This window comes from Mustela lutreola, chromosome 10 (assembly GCF_030435805.1).
Source record: "Mustela lutreola isolate mMusLut2 chromosome 10, mMusLut2.pri, whole genome shotgun sequence".
NCBI classification, from domain to species: Eukaryota; Metazoa; Chordata; class Mammalia; order Carnivora; family Mustelidae; genus Mustela; species Mustela lutreola.
Window position 1 is genome coordinate 87,018,966 of NC_081299.1, and position 22,543 is coordinate 87,041,508.

The following is a 22,543-nucleotide window of genomic DNA, read 5'->3' on the forward strand; positions in this document are numbered from 1 at the left end:
AATAGACACATGTCTAATTAACCCAGAAGAAAGCCAGAAGAAATTCTAATAAATATTTCTTGAATTTAATGCTATCCCTACCACTCATATACTCTACTATATTGATGGTACAGCTAACACTATTCATATCTGGGATGGAAGTTCTAATACTTCTTTTGATCATTTTTTCCAGTGCTATAGGCAACTATTGCTATACTTTCTTCTTTGGATCTCCACTGTATAGTAAAAATTCTAATAACATAATGATGGTAACAGTGACAAATATTAATTGAGTGTTAGTTAAATATCAGGTACTATATTAGGAATTTTAATATATTATGTAATTTGATTGTTATAGAAATTAAGTGAAGTAAGTGTTACTATGTTATTTTTACAAATAAGAAATTTGAGGCTCTTCAATACCAAGTACCTCACCCAGAGTCATACTGTAAAATTGGTACTATTCCATATCCAGTGTTGGAACTGCTGTTTTAACTGCCTTGTGATACTGTATAAGATTGGAAGGAGAAGGCAGATTTTCCATAAGTCTCACTTTAAGAAGTATTACTAGGGATCTGGTCTCACCTACCCAACTTTCTGATTGGCCGGTCAGCCTGTAAATTTTTTGAGCCTGATTTAAGTAATAGATATTATACTGAAGTCATTGCAGAGGTCTAAATCCCAACTTTTCTTTTTTGTGGATTAGACTTTATGAGTCACAATGACTGTGAATCCCCTCATGACTAACAATTTCATTAAGTGCAATAATTTCTGAACTCATAGTTCTGGGTAAAAACTATTTAAAGCAATTGGTTTATGAAACAAAGTAATTAAATTCAGTATTAATGAAGAAAAATGGAAGGATTCTGTATACACCAGAATTTTTTAATCTTTTTTTTTATTGTATTCCGTTAGTCAGCAGATAGTACATCATATTTTTGTTGCAGTGCTCAATGATTCGTTAGTTGCGTATAACACTTAGTGCTCATCCTATACCAGAGTTTTAAAATAATCTTCCTTAGGGGGTGGGCACCTGGGTGACTCAGTTGGTTAAGGATCTACCTCTTGATCTCACTTCAGGTCTTGATTTCAGGGCCATGAGTTCAAGCCCCATGTTGAACTCTAAGTGGGAAGCCTTACTTAAAAAAACAACAAAAAAATATCCTCTGTACAGGGAGGAAAATTACTGGGATGTAAGTTGGTGAGCAACCTGAAAATGCAATTAAAAACATACTATATTAAGGAGGTGAAATTGTTCTGAACAACATCTTAATGGTGGGTACATGTTTTTAGACTTTTGTCAAAACCTATAGAACGTACAACAGAGTACTGTAAACTACTGACTGTTAATAATAATGTATAAATATTGGTTCATCAGTTGTAAGATAACATACTACTTTGTATTCCTAATATTCCTTAGTTTGGGTTGTTGTAACAGAATACCAGAGACTGTGTGTCTCAAATAACAAAGATTTATTTTTTCCCAGTTCTAGAAACTGAAAAGTCAGAAATCAGGGTGCCAGCCTAATCAGGTCCTGACGAGAGCCCTGGCTCCAGTTTGCAGATGGCTGCCTTCTCTCTGTATCCTTTCTGACAGAGAAAGAGTTTTATATCTCTTCCTTTTCTAATAAGGGTGCTAATCTCATCACTATGACACCATCCCCCCATCTCATCCTTCTAAACCTAATTATCTCCCAAAGGCCCCATCTTCAAATGTGATCCCATTGAGGGTTGAAGCTTCAACATATTAAATTTGAGGGGGATGCACTTAAGTCCGTAGCATATATTAATGCAAGATGTCAAAAATAAGGGCAGCTGTGCATGTGTGTGTGGCAAAGGGATGTATATGAGAACTCTCTGTATTATCTGTTCAATTTTTCTGCAAGCCTAAAACTTCTCTAAAAAAACAATTCTATGAATTAAAAAAAATGTAAATACATATTCTAGGACACAAGAAGAACTAAAGGAAGAAATGTAAAATGCATATAAGATGTAGCAGTTTATACTCCCTGTAAATAAATTTTATAAAAAGTATTATTTCAGGGGCACCTGGGTGGCTCAGTGGGTTAAAGTCTCTGCCTTTGGCTCAGGTCATGATCTCAGGGTCCTGGGATCAAGCCCCGCATCGGGCTCTCTGCTCAGCGAGGAGCCTGCTTCTCTTCCTCTCTCTGCCTGCCTCTCTGTCTACTTGTGATCTCTGTCTGTCAAATAAATAAATGAAATTTTTAAAAAAAGTATTATTTCAAACATGCTGCCTTTTTTTCCCCTATCCTTTGAGCCCTTGTTCCCATTTCGAAGCAATGATGAGCCCTCAAAATGTTCACATGGAAGGAAGTTGGAAAAATATCATCGATTTTTTTTATGTGACTTCTATTAATCCAGCAAAAATGGCCTTGCCAATTTTGAAATAACTATGAGCAAAGAATTTAACACCATCATTTAAGTGAGTGTCACAAACTAGATTTTAGATGACTAGCAAAATGATTTAACTTTGTTTGAAAAATAATTGGCACAGAAATGAGTCAACTACATAAATGACTGGTTTGCTCATACTAAAGAAAATCTATCAGAGTCTTCTGGCGGATTCAATGTTAGTCTCCTAATTTATTTACTGTACTTCAGATTAAAGGATTTCAGAAGTAACACAAGGAGGTTGTAAATATTTAAAAGATGATGCCTTAAATCAGCGATTCCTAAGTTTCTCTCTGTTTAAAATTTATTTTCCCCTTATACTTAAAATGAAGATTGGGATTGTTCATAAATATTCATTTCATGAATATCTTTCCACAACCCTCTTCCTACAGCGGAAACCACCTGCTCCGAGCAGCCTTCATGGGCAAAGTGTATTAGAGGGAATTGGCAGATGCCAGAAGGCAGTGGTGCCAAGTGTTGGATGGCTTCTCCTTCCTCCCTATAGCAACTCCCAAGGCACCTGGGCAATGAACACAGAAATGGTGGCTGCTGGGCCACTATATAATGGTATACCTTCTAAAATACTTTTGCAAACTTATGTTTACTAAAGCAAGTCTATATCCTCTGGGATGAAGAGTGGCTAAAAGATAAATGAGACCTCCTTCAAAACAGGGCAGCCAATCCCATAGCTTGAACTCCGTTATTTTGTTTGTACTTGTTTTAGGATAAAAGCGAGTTTAAGTCTGGCCAAGATAAAAACTAATTTAATGTTAAAATTCCTAATCAAATATTGCCACTTATCTAGTTTGTTAAACTTTTGATGTTTCGATTTTTTCTTTTTTTTCTTATAATAACAATTCTATCTTAATTCTATATGTCAAAACCTTTTAGGAGACTGAACAGTTTTGTCTAAGTGTTCAGCATAGTCTGTAACAAATAAGTGCATTACATAATTGTTCTTATATTGTCTTGTGGGTCATAGTATCGTATAGTAGGACGGACACAGGATAGAATCACCATATGAACATCCCATATCTAACTAGACCTTTCAGTCTCTCAGGTATTTGACTTGGGTTAAAATTTCAGTTTGTTAACAAACCTAATTACAGGATATCAGATACATATTTGTTGGTGTTAGATCCTTCATTGAGCCATTTTATTTTATTTATTTTTTAAGATTTTCTCAGAGAGAGAGAGAGAGAGAGAGAGAGAGAAGGGGAGAGAGTGCATGTGCACATACAAGGGGAACAGCAGGCAGAGGAAGAAGCAGGCTCCCCCTCTGAGCAAGAGACTGATGTGGGACTTGATCCCAGTAGCCTGGGATCATGACCTGAGCCAAAAGCAGATGCTCAAATGACTGAGCCACCCAGGCATCCCATTACTGAGCCATTTTAAAGAACAAATGAGCTTTACATGATTAAGTTCTTTGTAAAGAATAATGTAGTATGTAAAGATTAGTTATATATGCAGCTAATTGCAATATTTAGTTATCAACTCTATGAGTCATGGTTATTTTTAATTCACTGATAATTTAAAGAAGCCAAAACCTTGAAAATATTAACCCTTCTGTTCATTTAAAATAAACCCATAAAAATGGCAGGATCAGAACTCTTTAGGGAAAAACTAGGTCCCTCTGTTTTCACCCACTTTCCTCCTCAGTACTGACAGACTTCCTGACATTGGATATGGTGCCTTGACCTCTAATTTATAGGCTGGAGAGCAGTAGATCAGGATGTAGAACCATGTGTTTTGTTCTGGTTAAAGATGTCCATATGTTATCGATGCCATTATTATATCTTAGAACTAGTTTTTTAAGGAGCTGTATTTCCAAAATAACATCAATAAATAAAACTTAAAAATCATCACAAGTTACCTTTTTATATTTTAATGTTTGTGAGAAAGTACTGTATAATTATTTTGGGATATGAGAAGGAGATTAGGTAAAACCTAATCCAGACTTGAAATTTTCAGTTCTATTTTCAATATCAGTTTATTTGTTTAAATTAAGCCAAAGATAAAATGTTATAGGAACAATCTTACTAAAACATGATCTTAATGTAAGTATTTTAAGGTAACTTAGTGGGTTACATGGTGTTTAAATATTTAGACTTTAATGAAACACATTTCTTTCAGATTTTATTTATATGACAAATTTTTCATTAAAGCTAAGTTGTGATTTTAATATTGTTACAAAGTGTTAGGACTGTTGTTCAGATTTGTTTGGAGTTTTCTCTATTTGATAATTATGAAACTGGGTACAATGCGTATGGCAGGTGACATCACTTTAGATGAAGTCGAGGAATTGAGAAGACCTCATGAGCATGCTAGGAAGCACAATGGGAATTTAAGTGCCTTTCTCAGTCCATATACCAGAGAAGCCACAACTGAACACCAAGGCTTAAAGACTAATTTTTTTGACAAGACTTTGGAGAGACTCAAAGCTGGATTTTATGCTTCAAAAGAGAGATAATATAATATTATCTAAAAGGAGAAGCCTACATAATGTGTTTAATTAAGGGGATGATATAGAGGATTGTTAAGTCCAAGTCATTTGTTCAGTGTTAAATGCTTCATTTGGGGGTATTGACTGGTATGGAATGATAGTGCACCATTCCTGAGCCAAACCTCTGCCCAGATGGTTCTCTGCTATGGAACTCATCATTGCCAGAGGAAGCAGGTAGACAGTTACCATGTAGAACCCACAACTCACATAGGCATTCATATATGTTGGTCAGCCCATTAAATTATCATAACAGAGGGAAATAGACTGCCAAAAGTTGATAAATTTGTATCCAGCATCATCTGTAATGGTGAATAATGGTGCCGTCGGCAGTATTGAGGCCCTTGTCTGAGTTGAGATTAGTGACTGTTGGTAACAGCAGGGGTGGAAATAATAGAGGCAAGATTTCAGTATCAAACAGGGCTTATACCAGAAGCCACTACCTATGAGCTATCAGTGTCCTCAGTAGTAACACGTCTTCTCAATCAATCTTCTCAATGGCAGCTGAGTTCTAGGATGCAAGCTCATGATAGTCGCAGAAAACTTACACAGAACTTCCCAAAACAAAGGCAATCAGAATCCCTGAAAACTGATTCTGAATTAGCTTCACTACATATTTGTTTGTGCTTTCAGGATCAGGTGTAGTTCAATTAGGAGAAAGCAGTTATGCAAATAGTATTTAAATAGACCTTATTATGGATTTTTAACCAATAATCATTTTGCCTCAGAGAAATAATATCAACTGCAAATATATATATAGTTTTATCATATTTGTTGGCATAGTGACCAGCAATAATTGTGAAAGTTCTGAGGAATGTCGTTAAGGGAGGGAAATATAAAGGGGTAATTTGGAATTAGCTGAATTAATCCCTCAGCCATGAAGTTCTAACAAAGTGAAAGGAGAACTATAAAACTTATGCAGAGGATGTGATGGGTCTTGGTAGACTGTGGTAGCATTCTTTTGTCAAAGAATAATGAGAATCCATTTTTGTCTGAAACAGAAAGCATGGTTTAGGGTTTGCCTATTAATCATTATATTTTCCTTTCAATATCAGTTGAGCCAATAGACTCAACTATTTATGTGTGCTGGTGACTCTACAGCACAGTTGAATGGTAAATGGTAACCTTCTGATTTTACTCCTAGTTCTTCCTGTTTTTTTTTTTTTTAAGATTTTATTTATTTATTTATTTAACAGAGAGATCACAAGTAGGCAGAGAGGCAGGCAGAGAGAGAGGGGGAAGCAGGCTCCCCGCTGAGCAGAGAGCCCCATGTGGGACTCGATCCCAGGACCCTGGGATCATGACCTGAGCTGAAGGCAGAGGCTTAACCCACTGAGGCACCCCGGTGCCCCAGTTCCTCCTGTTCTCGATGGTATCTCTACCTTACACAAATGAGAAACTATTCCCTAAAGTAAAAAATCTTTTTTCCCATTCAATATTTTAGCTATTTTGCTTCATCTTAAAGTATTTGATACTATGATCTATGTCACTTCATCTTCTTTTTCTAAAAATTTTGTTTGGTATTTGTTAGAAAGTTTGAATGTCTGTCTTGGATTTAATGAGCTCTTTTATTTTTTGAAGCAGTACCCTGGGTCTGGCTCCAAAATCCTTTTCTCCTATCTTTTATCATAGCCAGGATGTTACTAATTCACATAACAAAAGTGGATTTATATGGAAGACTAGATTTAACTATGGGTTGAATTTCTTAAATATTGAAGACTAGATTTAACTATGGGTTGAATTTCTTAACTATTGAGAGTCAGCACTTGGATGAGTTTGTAAGAGCTAAAACTTCAGTACCACATTTTCCCTAACTTACATTTTTATTGTAAGGAAAAGTTGTTTGTAGTAGATTAAAAAAAAAAAAAAAAAAAAAAAAACAACTCCATTTAGGGAATGTCCTTCATCCCCTAAAATCTGGGATTATAAAAAGAGCAGCTGATATAAGAAACATTCAGTTCTTTTCTGTCTGAAACCCATGTTTTTCTTTACTCTTGCCTGAATATTTCAATTCTGCCTTTAGCCTTCTTAGGAAAACATGTTGAGATATTAACTATTTCTTCACTTATTAATAGTTTCATTAGTTTTATCTTGCATACAGTCCATGGAAAGTTCTACAAAGTATATATATAAAATTGATTTTAAGATAGCATTGAGTGTAAGATGCAGCATAAAGAAAGATTAATAGTGTTTTTGAAGAAAACTGTATTAAATAAATATTGATTGTGAAATAATCAAATTTTCAGAAATGTTATATCAAGAAAAATAAACTCAACAAAAATAGCCTTGTGTTATTTCTACTAAGTATTAGTGCACGTATGTATTTCCTGCTAGTTCTGATATTGTTATGTTATCATATACTCAGTATCCATGTATATATTGGATTAGGGTAACCCTAAAAAATACCAAGATTGATTTATTGATTGATTGGTTGATTTTTAAGATTTTACTTATTTACTTGACAGAGAGAGACACAGTGAGAGAGGAAACAGCAGGGGGAGTAGGAGAGGGAGAACCCAGGACCCTGGGATCATGACCTGAGCGGAAGGCAAATGCTTAACGACTAAGCCACCCAGGTGCCACTCAAGCAAGCTTTAAACCAAACCCCTTTTTATGTTTGTGCCATCCCTAGTCAGTGCAACCTCCCATTCCTGCAGTTGTGGCTGCCTACAAGATAGGACTGATCTCGTGTCATCAGAGCTTTAGGAACCTGGAGAACTACTTTAGCTGCAGGGACAATGCTGATGGAAGCCTGGCAGGGCATGAAGAGGTAAAGGATGAGATTCTGGCTCTCAGTTTGACATCTGCTGCATCTTTGTGCCAAAAAACCCCAATAATCTAGACACTCTATTTATGGTTAAATGTCACTGTTGCCAGTGGTGAGCAGTTTATGAAGGTCTAATCAGTCTCAACAAAGAAGGGATAGTTGCCAGGGATGGTGAAGTTCAGGAAAATAATCTGGAGATCTTATATAGTCCACCATCCTGTTGCTCCCTCTAGAGCAACACCAGTGAGAATGATTCCTGTGTAGATCACACTGAAGACCAGATACCCTCCAGTGAGAGTCTAAATAATACTAATGCCTTGTATTACCATTTTAGAATAAATAGATAGTTTTCAAATCAAGAAGGTGAAGTTGGTCCTAATTGTAGACTATGACAAAAGTCTTCAGGAAATTGTCAAATATCTGTAGTTTCTATGTAGAAAATATCCTGGAGATGTAGAATACCCATTGGTATTCTAGTTGTCTATGAATTATTTTTTTTAAGATTTTATTTATTTATCTGATAGAGAGAAATCGTAAGTAGGTAGAGAAGCAGGTAGAGAGAGAGAGGGAAAGCAGGCTTCTCACTAAGCAGAGAGCCCAATGTGGGGCTCAATCCCAGCACCCTGAGATCATGACCTGAGCCGAAGGCAGAGACTTAACCCACTGAGCCACCCAGGTGCCCCTTCTCTGTGAATTTGACAAGAGCTTGTATTCTACCAAACCCATGCATTTCCTGGGGACCAAGAGTCTTTGTGTATAGCCATGGAAACTACACCTTCTCAGGACAAAGTCAGAAGTTCAGTGATCAGAAAAATGACTAGCACAAAGAAATTTCTTCCTATGTCCTGTACCATCACTATCATATGCATCTCCCTTTGCATGTCCCATTGACCCCATCTGTCAGAATCCGAAGTTGGAGCTGCTAGAGGGAGAGTCGACACCCCCATTCTTACCTCTTTCTAATATATTTTTAAGTATATTTTATTTTAATACCAGTGCAGTTAATATACAGGGTTATATTAGTTTCAGGTGTATAATATAATGATTCAATAATTTCCATATATTACTCAGTGTTCATCAGATATGGAAATGCAATTCATAGAATAAGAAATAAAAATAGGGAACAAATATATGACAATATATTTAATTCATTTAATGTATATAATATGTTTAACTTCACTAATAGGGTAAAGGAAATTTGAAAAAAATCTTTCTAACCTTACTAAAATAATAAGATTAAACCATCTCTTAAGTTAGTTTAACTGTCTCTTACCCAGCTTGGTTTGCAAGAATAGAGACAGGAAGGCCTGTAAAACTGCTAAAGTCTCCTATAAATTCAGCAGTGTCTATTAAAATTCTTCTAATCTCACAGTTCAAATGATTACAGAGGAAAAAACATCAGTACTTAAGAATGTATGTACCATGCTTACTACTATCAAGAAATATGAATACTAATTAATAAGGTAGTTAATTACATAAATTATATATTTGTGTTGCATGGTAGTATGTAGCTAGTAACATGAATGTATTTTATATACAGTTATTGACTTGGAAGTATTCTTAAGTTTTATTTTTTAATGGGAAATTAAAAAATAAAGGGTAATTATGGCATCGTTCATTCTTATTGGTTAAAAGAAGAAATAAAGAGGAAATATATATGTAATAAATTTGTATAAATACTTGGGTATACTGATTGAGCACAGGAAACTTATGTAAAAATATACATAACATTGTTAGTATTTATTAAGGGTAACATTTGAGGGAATAGAAAGATGCTTACTTTTTTCTCTGTATATTTGTAATACTTAAATATATTATTTTCATGACTTTAAATATCTTTTAATATTATTTGAACCAATAATTCCACTTCTCAGAAGTCATCCTAAAAAAATAATTGAAAATTCAGGGAAAAAATACAAAGCAAATATTTTCATCTATATTACAAATAACTATTAAATTATGAACATCCCCCAAATCCAAAGAGGACTGATTAAATCACATGGCAGTCCTAAGTATGATATTCATGGGCATTAAAGTTGTGCCTTTAAAAAAGCTTTTAATGATCTTGGAAAATGGTTATGATAGATATATTTTGAAGATTTACTTATTTGTTTGATAGAGAGAAAGAGAGTGCGTGTACTCATGAGCAGGGGGAGGGGCAGAGGAAGAAGGAGGGAGAGAACCTCAAGCAGACCGCCGGCTGAGTGTGAAGCCCAAAGCTGGGCTCCCAGGACCCTGAGATCATGATCTGAGGCCAAAACCAAGAGTCAGATGCTCAATCAACTGAATAACCCAGTGCCGCAGTTACAATATATTAAGTAGCAAAACAAGGACAGGCCCTGTACACAGGTCATTATTGTAATGGTTAAGACACACACATCCTATGCACATGCTCATATATAGTCGCATCTGTATATGCATACAAAAAACAGAAGACAATCTGGACATAGCAACTGTGATGAAATATTTTGCTAGGAATTGGAGTGAGATTATTTTCACTTCACTTTTTAAACTTTTCTTCTATACCCTCTAAAATTTTTGTAAAAGCATCTAGTGGTTTTTTAATTTCTCAAAAGAAAATATAGCCAATATGAAAACATCAGAATAATCAGAAATTTTGTGAATTGTTTAAATGGGAGTTGATTATTCTTCTAATCAATGTAAAGTTTCTGATATCTGTATAAAAGAGTTATTATTTCACAGGTTTATACTCTATGGTCATTACGCAGAAAACAAAATTAAACACACAAACAGAACCCAAAAAGGTTTGTTTTCAGTCTGCTGAGTATAGAGAAAAATCTTGAATTCTAAAACTCTTTCTAAAGAAAGAACCACTTGATTCATACTTAAATCATTATAAAAATATAAGGCATGAAATAATTTGGAAAGATAGAAATTCAGAAAAGGGGTAATGGCTCAGCAAATCTGAGACAACAGAATAGGTTATTACCATTGAAATAAATTAATCTCCAAGCAGCCAATATTTCCACTTTATACCTGATAGTGTGAATCTTTCAGACCTTATTTAATACAGCATATTTGTAATCTAACCAAACATTTGGATAATCCGAGAATTTGATTTAATAAAACAGTCTCTCGTCCAATAAGTATTAGTAAAACATCAGTTTTCACCATGGTGCAGCAAGTTTGTCTTCCTAATGATTCTGGTTGAACTAATGTCAGAACCCTGCCGACAGGTTTTTGATGGGAGAGCATATTACTTCTACCCAGCTCTTAGAGTTAAGAAGGATTTAGCTAGAGATTTTAAATTTGCACATAATCCACCCCATGAATCAGTAATTTAGTATGTAAAATGTGTAGTGCCTTCTTGTTTGGGTTAGGCAGGGCAATCTAAATCTTTTGCAGAGACTCAAAAAGGAAACTTTAAAATGGTCATTAATTCTGAAAGAAATAATAACATACTTTGTCAAGTATTCCATACAAGGAAGATAGACACAGTATAAATAACATGCTAATTATTGCTAGATGAATGCATTAAAATAAAAGCAATGAAAATAAAATGTAAGCTGTAGAAGAAACGAACAAAAATATTGATGATCCACTGACTGCCATTACTCAATTTTTTATATTTGGATCAGTTTCTCCCATAATATTCCCATTTTAAATGGATTTGTCTTTTTTTACTTACATTCAAAAGTGCTTTTAATACTTTCATGATGTGATAAAATTAATAGTGATCAGTACATACATGCATTAGATCATCTACATTAATGCCAGCTTCATTTTTGTAAAGCTAAGTATGGTCCTTAGTTATTAAAGAAAATAGATGTTAGTGGCAAATTTTCTGATGAGTGTATGTGAAACTATCTACTCTTAATATTCATATCTGGTATTTAACATTTTGTATTTGGCATGAACATTATTTACTGTGACAATCACGAGATGTAGTGATATTTCACTATGTAATAGAATCATATGAAATTGCCATCTTTTAAAGAGAAAAATGTTGAATATGGTCAACTTTATATTGTTTAACCTAATCTTTATTTCTCACAAATTCTCAAATTTGCCTTTAATACACCCTGTATAGTAAAATGAGGCACACTTTTAGGACAACACTTTTTATTTTTTCTAATGAGTGACTAGTTTAATCATATACAAAGCTCACAGGCCTTATTAGCTCAAGCTTTATATTTTCTATGTCTCTGCTGGATAAGAATTAGAGTCTATCTTGAATGAAAGTATTTTGGTAATAAGTGGTTCTGCAATTTACACCTAAAAATGGTGTGCAAAAGCAAGAGAGACATTAAGTCTGGCCTCAGTTCTGTACCAGAATGCTTGGAGAAGCCTGGGGACATGATAAAAGTTTTTATATTCCCTGACTTCCCAACTCTTCTAATAACATGCTGGTTAATGTAAAAGACCTGCAGCAGATAATTGGCCAAATTTATTGTTCTTTTCAAAGATTTCATCCACAGAAGCTTGTGAATAGCAGCAATTGAGTAATAGATTCAATAATTTATTGAATAATGAAATTAACAGTTGCATAGTTATCTAACAATTATCCTTTCCAGAATTTTCTTTTTCAAAATATGACATTTGTAGGAAAAAAGTGGTCACTTTTTAGTCTTGAAAACTGAGTATTTTTACTGGAAATACTGAGTTTACAGTATGTTCACATATATTTCCTCTTCCCTTCCTATTTTCTACCCTCTTCTGTTTCTCTCTGTGCCTTTGTTTCTGTATCTTTTCATTTTAATGTCCAAGACTATTGAAGTGGACCAAATAATCTTGCCTACTTGTGTTTTTAAAAGGATGAAAAATTGGGGCACCTGGGTGGCTCAGATAGTTAAACTCCTGCCTTCAGCTCAGGTCATGATCCCAGGGTTGTGGGATCGAGCCCTGTGTCAGGCTCCCTTCTCAGTGGGGGACCCTGCTTCTCCCTTTCCTTCTGTCCCCCTGCTCATGCTCTCTCTCCCTCTCTCTATTTCAATAATGGTTTTTCTTTTCTTTTTTTTTTTTTTTTAAGATTTTATTTTTTTATTTGACAGAGATCACAAGTAGGCAGAGAGGCAGGCAGAGAGAGAGAGAGGAGGAAGCAGGCTCTCTGCTGAGCAGAGAGCCCGATGCGGGACTAGATCCCGGGACCCTGAGATCATGACCTGAGCCTGTTTCATCGATGTCCAAACCTACTTGCTTAACACCCATGCATTGCTCTTCACCATTATCCTGGCCTCAGTAAAGAAACCACAGAGTCTGGTAGAACCCTTCAGAAGAGAGTCTGTACCAAATATTTGCCCTTCTTATTCCCCTTCTAATTACTTAACAAAGGCAATTGTATTCATAATTTGCTATTATTTTTATCCTTAATATATCTGATGAAAAATAATAGAGAAACAAGATTTGAGTATTTCCAAGTAGATTGTATGGTAGCTTGTTCATCCCGTCATTCTTTTTTTCCCCGTCATTTGAGAGTAGTCATTTATTAACTGGCCAGATTACAACAATGATTATGGTAGATACCTTAGTTCATCCTTCTAATAAGCCTGATGGTCTTGCCTTCCCTGTTGCTGGCATCTCCACCTTCTACAAAATGAGTGGTCTTTTTCATCATTCCCCCTCATGGGGAAGATAATTTGAAGGGCCATAAAAAGTTGTTTGCTTATTTAAACCATTTTCTTTCTTTCTTTTTTTTTTTTTTTTAAGATTTTATTTATTTATTTGACAGACAGAGTTCACAAGTAGGCAGAGAGGCAGGCAGAGAGAGAGGGGTAGGTAGGCTCCCCACTGAGCAGAGAGCCCAATGCAAGACTCAATCTCAGGACCTGAGATCATGACCTGAGCCAAAGGCAGAGGCTTAATCCACTGAGCCACCCAGGTGCCCCTGAAACGTTTTCTAACAGTATAGATCTTATGAATCAGATCTTCCATGAAGATGATGCCATATTTGCCAAGAGATCAGGCAATCACTACATTATCTCTCAGGGCAATTTGCTTCTTGTTGATTTTGCTTTAACCACTCTTGCAGATCAGTTCATTCACTGGCTTCAGGTTTGGGTAACCCCATGCTGTGTATGGTTGCACAATCCTTAGCATGTTAACTGAAGCCTTGTTGAGCTTGACAAAGGTGCCATTGAGGATCTGGTGAAGGTGAAGAAGCTGCAAAACCATTTGAACTTTTGGGCTAACACCACTGATACCTTTGATCCTGGTGACAAACGCCAACTTGGGTTCCGCAGGAACACAGAAGTTGCCAGCTTTTCTTGCCATCTCTGCCATTTGAATCTTAGTTCTGTACATCTGCCTATATTCCTTGTGGTAACGCTTAGCATTTTCATGCATAAGCTTCCTCCTTGCCTTTTGAAGTGTCTTTTGAGCAAACTCCTTCCTCAGACGCTTGATCTTTAACTCTGTGAGATTCCTTTGCTTCTTTTTAAGGGTTTCCGACATAGCAGGAACCTTCTTTTTCTTCTCTTCTGCACCCTCCATAGTTCCAGCCAGGAAAGAGGAGGTTCATTTGTTCATTCTTTCATTCATTCATTCTACTAATCAGCCTTAATCCCTAAATGCTTGATCTCTCTTGTAGGTAAAAAGATCTTTAGAGATCTGTAGGAGCCAATTTATGGTGGGTAAGAAAGCTGTCAAGCTGACAAGGGTGAACACAGTCAACAAAGCTAACTTCTCTTGTGCCTCAATTGGTTTAAATTTGGTTTCCAGAGTCAGTTAATAGAAGATATTCCAGAGACCCAGAAATATAAATTAAGTGGCAGACTAGTGAGATGTCAGAAGGAATGTGATTATTGTAATATGATATTTTGTAGAACAATCTCTTTTGAGATATTAACAATATATATACACTGAGACTTAAAAATGGAATGTATATAATTTATTTGGTTTATTAAATCAGTGTTGAGATTTAGTCTAGATAATTTAAACCCTTAGAATAATTTTTTAGGTGGATTGACTTCTATTCATTTTATGCTGTGTAAACTAAGAAGAGAATTGCACTTTCTCAGAATGTGTCACTTAATATTTTCTATTTTAAAAAAAGAAATAGAGTTTATAGCATAAGAATTACTATTTTATTTTTTTATTTTTTATTTTTTGTTTCTTTTTTTTAAATATAATTTTTTATTTTTTATAAACATATATTTTTATCCCCAGGGGTACAGGTCTGTGAATCACCAGGTTTACACACTTCACAGCACTCACCAAAACACATACCCTCCCCAATGTCCATAATACCACCCCCTTCTCCCAAACCCCCTCCCCCCAACAACCCTCAGTTTGTTTTGTGAGATTAAGAGTCACTTATGGTTTGTCTCCCTCCCAATCCCATCTTCTTTCATTTATTCTTCTCGTACCCACTTAAGCCCCCATGTTGCATCACCACTTCCTCATATCAGGGAGATCATATGATAGTTGTCTTTCTCCGCTTGACTTATTTCGCTAAGCATGATACGCTCTAGTTCCATCCATGTTGTCGCAAATGGCAAGATTTCATTTCTTTTGATGGCTGCATAGTATTCCATTGTGTATATATACCACATCTTCTTGATCCATTCATCTGTTGATGGACATCTAGGTTCTTTCCATAGTTTGGCTATTGTGGACATTGCTGCTATAAACATTCGAGTACACGTGCCCCTTTGGATCACTACGTTTGTATCTTTAGGGTAAATGCCCAATAGTGCAATTGCTGGGTCATAGGGCAGTTCTATTTTCAACATTTTGAGGAACCTCCATGCTGTTTTCCAGAGAGGTTGCACCAGCTTGCATTCCCACCAACAGTGTAGGAGGGTTCCCCTTTCTCCGCATCCTCGCCAGCATCTGTCATTTCCTGACTTGTTGATTTTAGCCATTCTGACTGGTGTGAGGTGATATCGCATTGTGGTTTTGATTTGTATTTCCCTGATGCCGAGTGATATGGAGCACTTGTTCATGTGTCTGTTGGCCATCTGGATGTCTTCTTTGCAGAAATGTCTGCTCATGTCCTCTGCCCATTTCTTGATTGGATTATTTGTTCTTTGGGTGTTGAATTTGCTAAGTTCTTTATAGATTCTGGACACTAGTCCTTTATTACTATTTTAATATTTGCCTCTGTGTCACATTTAAATTCTCCTTTTACAATTCATTTTAAGTATGTTTCTCAGCCCAGTGACTGTAACAATAATACAAATTGTAATTGTATTTCAACAACTTAAACTATTTGTTCTTTAAGCATCTTTAACACAAATCACATGCATTAAAATGACAGTTAGTTACCTTGTTTGAGCTTGCCATTAGTCTACTTGGAATTGTTTTCACTAAGTGGAGCTGGAAATACACTTACGATAAGCACCTGAAAGATTTATTTTATTCAGAACTCTCGGGATATAGAAGTCATGACCCCAGTATTGAGCTGTTTACCTTTCACAAAAAGAATAAATACAAATACCAATAGATATAAACACTCTGCTTACTTTCAGGTCAGCTAGGGGTGGAGTGACTAAGTAAGATGAATGGATTCAGGGTTTTAACATGTTTCTCTGTAAACCCTTTTGTAGGAATCTTTATGTCCTTGCTCATGCTACTGAACTTTTTTCCAGCCTCAATTAATGAGATTGATTTCTTCTTCATCAATTTTACCATGGTCCTGGACTCAATTCCTCTATTGGCTTATTCGTTTGCATTCTGTTGTCTTGTTTCTAGTGGATTCCCTACAACCCTAAGCCTCCAGTTCAGTCGCTAGAGATAAATTATGCATATCAGTACACGCTGACCAAATTGCTTTTTATTAAGTCCATGATTTTGACCTTAGACTCATGTGTTATTCTGTCTTGGTAAGCCTCAAGGAGATTTAAGTGTGTGTGTGCTTAAATTAAAGTAGGTCTAAATTCCATGCTTTGTTCATTTTCCAGGAGTTTTATACTAATGTTATAGAATAATGAGAACTTTTAATGATTTATTTTTTCTTCCATTGAAAACTCTGTCCCCTCCTCTTGGGCCTAATTCTGGACCTTTGGTCCACACTGATACCTTCTGAGAGGATGTTTAATGGTTTGGCATGGTCCCGGGAACAGTGCTTTACAAATTGTGTGGTTTCACTATTATATCATTAAATTAATTTACTTGGCCATGATTACCTTTTGAAATGGAAATGGAAGAGAATATCAGATTAATTTCATAATTTTTACATTTGTGGAAGTATGAACTGAGAAATTTCCAATATGTTGTATGCTTCTTTGTGGTGAATGTGTATCATTTATTTTGCTTTGTGTTTGTGAGGCTTTAAAGCACAGAATAAGGTTTCTCTGTTTAGAATCTTCAAATGGATCCATCTAAAGGGTAGATGATGGTGATGATGATGATGATAATGGTAATAATAATAATAACAACAGTAAAATGGTGGGTAACATTGTTTGCTTAGACTGGCTTTTGTAAAATAACGTATTTATAAACACATATGCAATCTGTGTGTATAAAGATTAGGGATAAATTTATTATTCATTTTATTCTTAAATAACTAAAAAGTGAAACAATTGCAAGTAAGACTTTAAAACTACAATAATAAAGTTTAAATTAATAACATTAATATGGCATACACAACTACTTTCTTGAATTTAATATGACCAGGCTGGGTTTAATAATATAAAGATATATTAGCATTTAAAAATTCTCATTTGGTATTGACTTTATCTTTTAATTTTATGACATTTGTGTCATCCTGGAATCAGTGTCCTGGTCATTGTAGTTTTTATGCCCACTTACTGGGACTCTTACTACTAAAAAACTGCTATAATTATGTTGGTAAATTCTAGAAAGAGTGGCAGCAGTTTGTTCACTCACAGTTTGCACATGGTACTAATTGCGGTTCTCCATGTCTCTCTCTTTCTCTCTCTCTCTGCCTCTCTCTCTCTCTTTTTTTTTTTTTTTTTTTTTTTGTTTTGCATGCTTACCCCCTCTGTACATATGTAGCTCTATTTTCTGGTCACTGTTTTCTATTTGAACTGAAAAATTTTTGTTTTATATCATTCCTTGACCTCATTTGACCCTCCCTAAGAGCAAATGCAGTAAAAAGCAAAAAGAAAGGTAAATGCAAAAAATAAACTTGTACTGCAAAACCAGGGTAAAAGATGCCCACAAATAATCCAGAACACGATTGGATTTAACTCCTTTTTAGCTTATATTTGAAAGAAAGAACCCAAAATTTGAAACCTGTATTTAGAATCTTTCAGAATATATTCATGGACTCAAGAAGTTCATAGACCTCCATATGGAAAACTTGTCCTAGATAATTCCTCCAACTTTTTTCATTGCAAGGGTGTGTGTATGTGTGTGTGTGTGTGTGTGTGTGTGTGTGTGTGTGATGTGTTTCAATTACCTGTAGAAAAATAATCTGGTAACAAGAATATTGAAAAAAAACGGTAACAATGTATGAATTTGTAAGTTCACAACTTTTAACAAGTAACTTGGGTAGTCCTCAAGTGAATAAGAAAATGAAAACCAGTGGAAAAGGTATGAAACTAAAGTTTGTATTCTAAAAAAAATACACTTATATTTGCAGGAGTCTTTGTGGGTAGTGAATTACACACTAGGAAATGCTACACTAAGAGTTTAGTATAAAATTAGAAAGAGTTAGAAATTTATCAACCTTTAGGAAAGTAAATTATTCTACATTAAACATAAAATTGACCTATATGTAATTAATCAGTTCTATAATTAGTACAGCCAATAATAGATTAACCAAATCTAAGTAATTTATCTGATAGAAACAGGAAAATCATTATTTTTAAAGTAAGTACAACTTTTAAGATTACAATTAGGAATATAGTTTGTAAGATCATAAAAGGAAAAAAACCTCTCTAAGGTAACTTTCTGAAATATCTTTTGAGATAAATCATATTAACAGCTAGTACATTTCTATTAAGTATCTACTCAGCTTGAAAAGCTGTGTTTGAAAGCAATATGTATATTATATTTATATATGGCTTTCTTTTAATATCTCTTTTAGGCACTTATTTATTTTTTTATTTTAATTTTTTATTTAATTTTTAAATTTTTAATTAACATATTATGTATTGTTAGCCCCAGGGGTACAGGTCTGCAAATCGTCAGGCTTACACACTTCACAGCATTCACCATATAGGCACTTATTTATTTGTTAGTTTTGGGATAGAAGGGATTTTCGAAGAAAATGAGTCATCCTCCCCTAATGTTTATCCATATTGGAAATATCCATAGCTTACTAAAAAATATTTTAGAGAGGTCATTCCATTTTTTGTTTTATAGAGGATGATTTTAAAATATTAATATTTTGAGCAACTATGATGTAGGAGATAAGATTGGGTAGAAAATCTCATTTCCTTATCGTTGGAGATTTTAATATTGAATCACATTGCATTGCTTCCTTGATGTGACTTTACTTGGAAAAGAGTCTATTTATTTCACAAGTAGGATTTTCCCCTTAGGTTTATCATTTCAAAATAAATAACCCTATTCCAAGGGGAAAATATTTTTTAACTATGTAATATGTTTTTGGATGGTGCCAGGGCGTAGAGAAAAATAACAGAAAAGTTACATATAGTTGCTTGGTATTTTCAAATTGCATCACAATTTCAAAATGATCTTTCAGGGAAGAACTTAAAGAACTTGATGGAAGGACAATTCCAGTTGGGAAAATTAATGGCGATTCTCTGTCTTTTGGTATTTTTGCATGCTAGACAAAAAGAAATCTGTGTTTTTTTTTTTCCATTTTGCAAAGCTTCAAAGACCATAAACAAACAAATGATTTAAAAATATTTCATGATAATTCCAGCTCTACATTCTAACCTAAGTTAGAGATTCTTAGGTCATATAATGGATTAACAGATTCATATGACTGGCTCACATACACTTCAGAGTGTATTGTTACTTGTAACTTTTAGTCTAGGTTTCAGAGTTTTGCAAAAAGGACTTTTTTTTCCAGGATGTTTTGCTTGGGTCCTAATTATGACAGCTACATTTTTGCTTAGTATCAGTCAAACATGTTACTGAATTTAACCTTTATAAAAAACTTTCTATGGTGGGTAATATAATCCTTTTTGACAGATTAGGAAACTGAAAGAGCTAAATAAGTTTAAGCTACTTACCACAGGTCATATAACTAGGGTAGGCTTGGTTTTTGGCTGATTTCAAACACTTAATATAACAGCGCTTCTACTTGTGAAGTGATGAGAAGTTTTGAAATTGTAGTAGGAGAGTAAATGTAATTCTAGATGATGTTTTGATCTGACTTCTTGATGTTTAAGTGATTCTATTTAATACTGAGTGATTTGGGAAACTATTTTATATCCGCAAGTATGAATTTCTAATTAAAAAAAAAAACAGAATTGGATGGTAAGAGTAGAAAATCCTGAACATTTATTTAATTCATTTCACAAACATTCATATGGATACCCTAGAGTGTACAAAGGAAAAAGGCGATTATATTAGGTATCTATTGCTATGTAACAAAGCACCCCAAAACTTAGTTGCTTTAAACAGCAAATATTTATTATCTCACAGTTTCTCTATGTCAGGAATCTGGGTATAGATCAGCTGGATGCTCTATGTCAAAGTCTCTCACAAGGCTCTAATTAAGGCTGGAGTTGTGATCATAACTGCAGGTTCAAATGGGGGAAGATCTGCTTCTGAGTTCATTTGTTGTTGGCAGGACAGTCTCACAGGTTGTTTAACAGATGGTGCATTTCCTCGTGGCGATTAGCCTGAGGCTGCCCTTAGCTCCGTGCTATGCAGACCTAGCTTTATGGCGGCTCATGATCTGATAGAACAAGAACAGGTGAAACAAGAGGCTGGGTAGCAAGACTGCAAGCAAAGTCTCTTTGTAACCTCACAATGAAATTGTAATTTTATCACTTTTGCATATTCTGTTCATTAGAAGGGAGTCACTAGATGGGGCCCATAGGGTTACATAAGGGCATTAATAACAAGCAGGGATCTTTGGGGAAAATATAGAAAGTTCCTACCAAAGCAAACAATATTTGTTAGTGGCTGGTTAACATTTGGCAATTGAATTAAGAGTCTGACAAATTAGCATACCTTTCATCTCATGAGTTTAATCTATAGCGATCTCCCCAAAGAAAATTATTCTCATTCAAGAATAATTTTTAATTGCAGAAAAGGAATTTTCAATAAAAATAGATTGAATAAATACAAAATGGATTGAACAGTACATGTGTATGTGTTCAATATGTAAATAAATAATTTAAATGTAGAAATTTATATATGTTTTATTTAACATTTAATATGTATTTATTAAACTTCCTGTTTTTGTTCTCATGTTAGATCCTGAGACAGAACTTCTCTACATATTAGGGCCCTAGTATCTTAGGTTGGATCATAGAAGTTGAATTGTCACAAGAAATTTAAAATCCTTATTTCAAATAGGACATTACCTTACTACGCTTTATTTTTTTCCTGTTGCTTATCATAGTCTGATACTATATTCCCCATGAACTTACTTCTGTGTTTAATATTTCCCTTACTAGAATGTAAGTTTCAGGATGGCAGGAAGTTTGTCTGTTTGTTCATTCCCATGTACCAAACATCTAGATAAGTCCATGGACATAAACTTCAATACTTACTCAAGAAACAAATGAAATGCATGCACAGATTGGAACACAAGAGAAAATACTTCATCAGCCTGCAAGTCCATGTCATGTTTGAAAAGGAAACTTTTCCCATAGGAAATGATAGTTGAGCTAAAACAAACTGGAGTTAAAGGAAGGGGAGGCCCTGAATCCATAGAAGCAAATTGGTTGTTAAGGCAAGAAAGTATTTGGAGTGGGGAAATCATGCCATCAAAGCTAGTTAGTGAAGGCAGCAAAGCCAAGAAGGGGCTCATCATGTAGAAGGAAATTGTAGAGTCAGTGGATTGAGAAGTTCAGTGGGGTCAAAAAACAGGTAAGAGAGTTGCATTTTGGAGGTTCTGGTTGAAACATGAAGCATATTTGTGGTGAAAAAGGCAGAAGGGGTCACGGATGTGAGTAGCTACAGTAGGTTGGATTCGAAAGTTAATGGGATCTATTTTGAGTTTGTTCTAAAATATTCATTTTATAGATTTAATGAAAATATAGAAGTTTCTTTCAGAAGTGGATGTGCTACATATATTTTCTAAATAAGGCAAAATGCAATGAGTATTCATGACACTTTTGGATTCTCTATGTCCTTTTGCTTCTATTTATATTTAACCATATTGCAATATATAAGTCCCTGTCAACAGGTCAGTTTATTACTATTCTTCAGAGCCTTTTTTTTTTTAATTCTTTTCAGCATAACAGTATTCATTGTTTTTGCACCACACCCAGTGCTCCATGCAATCCGTGCCCTCCCTAATATCCACCACCTTTTTCCCCCAACCTCCCACCCCCCGCCCCTTCAAGACCCTCAGGTTGTTTTTCAGAGTCCATAGTCTCTCATGGTTCACCTCCCCTTCCAATTTCCCTCAACTCCCTTCTCCTCTCCATCTCCCCATGTCCTCCATGTTATTTGTTATGCTCCACAAATAAGTGAAACCATATGATAATTGACTTTCTCTGCTTGACTTATTTCACTCAGTAAAATCTCTTCCAGTCCCGTCCATGTTGCAACAAAAGTTGGGTATTCATCCTTTCTGATGGAGGCATAATACTCCAGTGTATATGGACCACATCTTCAGAGCCTTTTATATGGTATGAGAGATATGAAGATAAGTTCAATGATATCTCTACTTTTAAAAAACTGGTTAAGAGTAATACTAGTTAAGACAGGCAAACAATATTGTAAAAGGTTTACATTATTTTGGACATGCAAAATAAACAGGTGTCATACCATTTGGGAGAATCAAGGAAGACTTTAGGAAACTAATATTTGAGCAGCATTTGAAGAATGCATAGAATTTCAGAAGGAGACACATACCTGAGAGA

The 22,543-nt window shown here is 34.9% G+C and overlaps 1 protein-coding gene and 1 pseudogene across 2 annotated transcripts in view; both read right to left on the reverse strand.

Annotated features, from left to right (window-relative positions):
- Positions 1–22,543, reverse strand: part of OLFM3 (olfactomedin 3) — a 196,135-nt gene that overhangs the window by 78,833 nt on the left and 94,759 nt on the right. The gene's annotated exons all lie outside the window — the stretch shown is intronic.
- On the reverse strand, positions 12,981–14,233 carry LOC131809779 (large ribosomal subunit protein uL30-like; annotated as a pseudogene).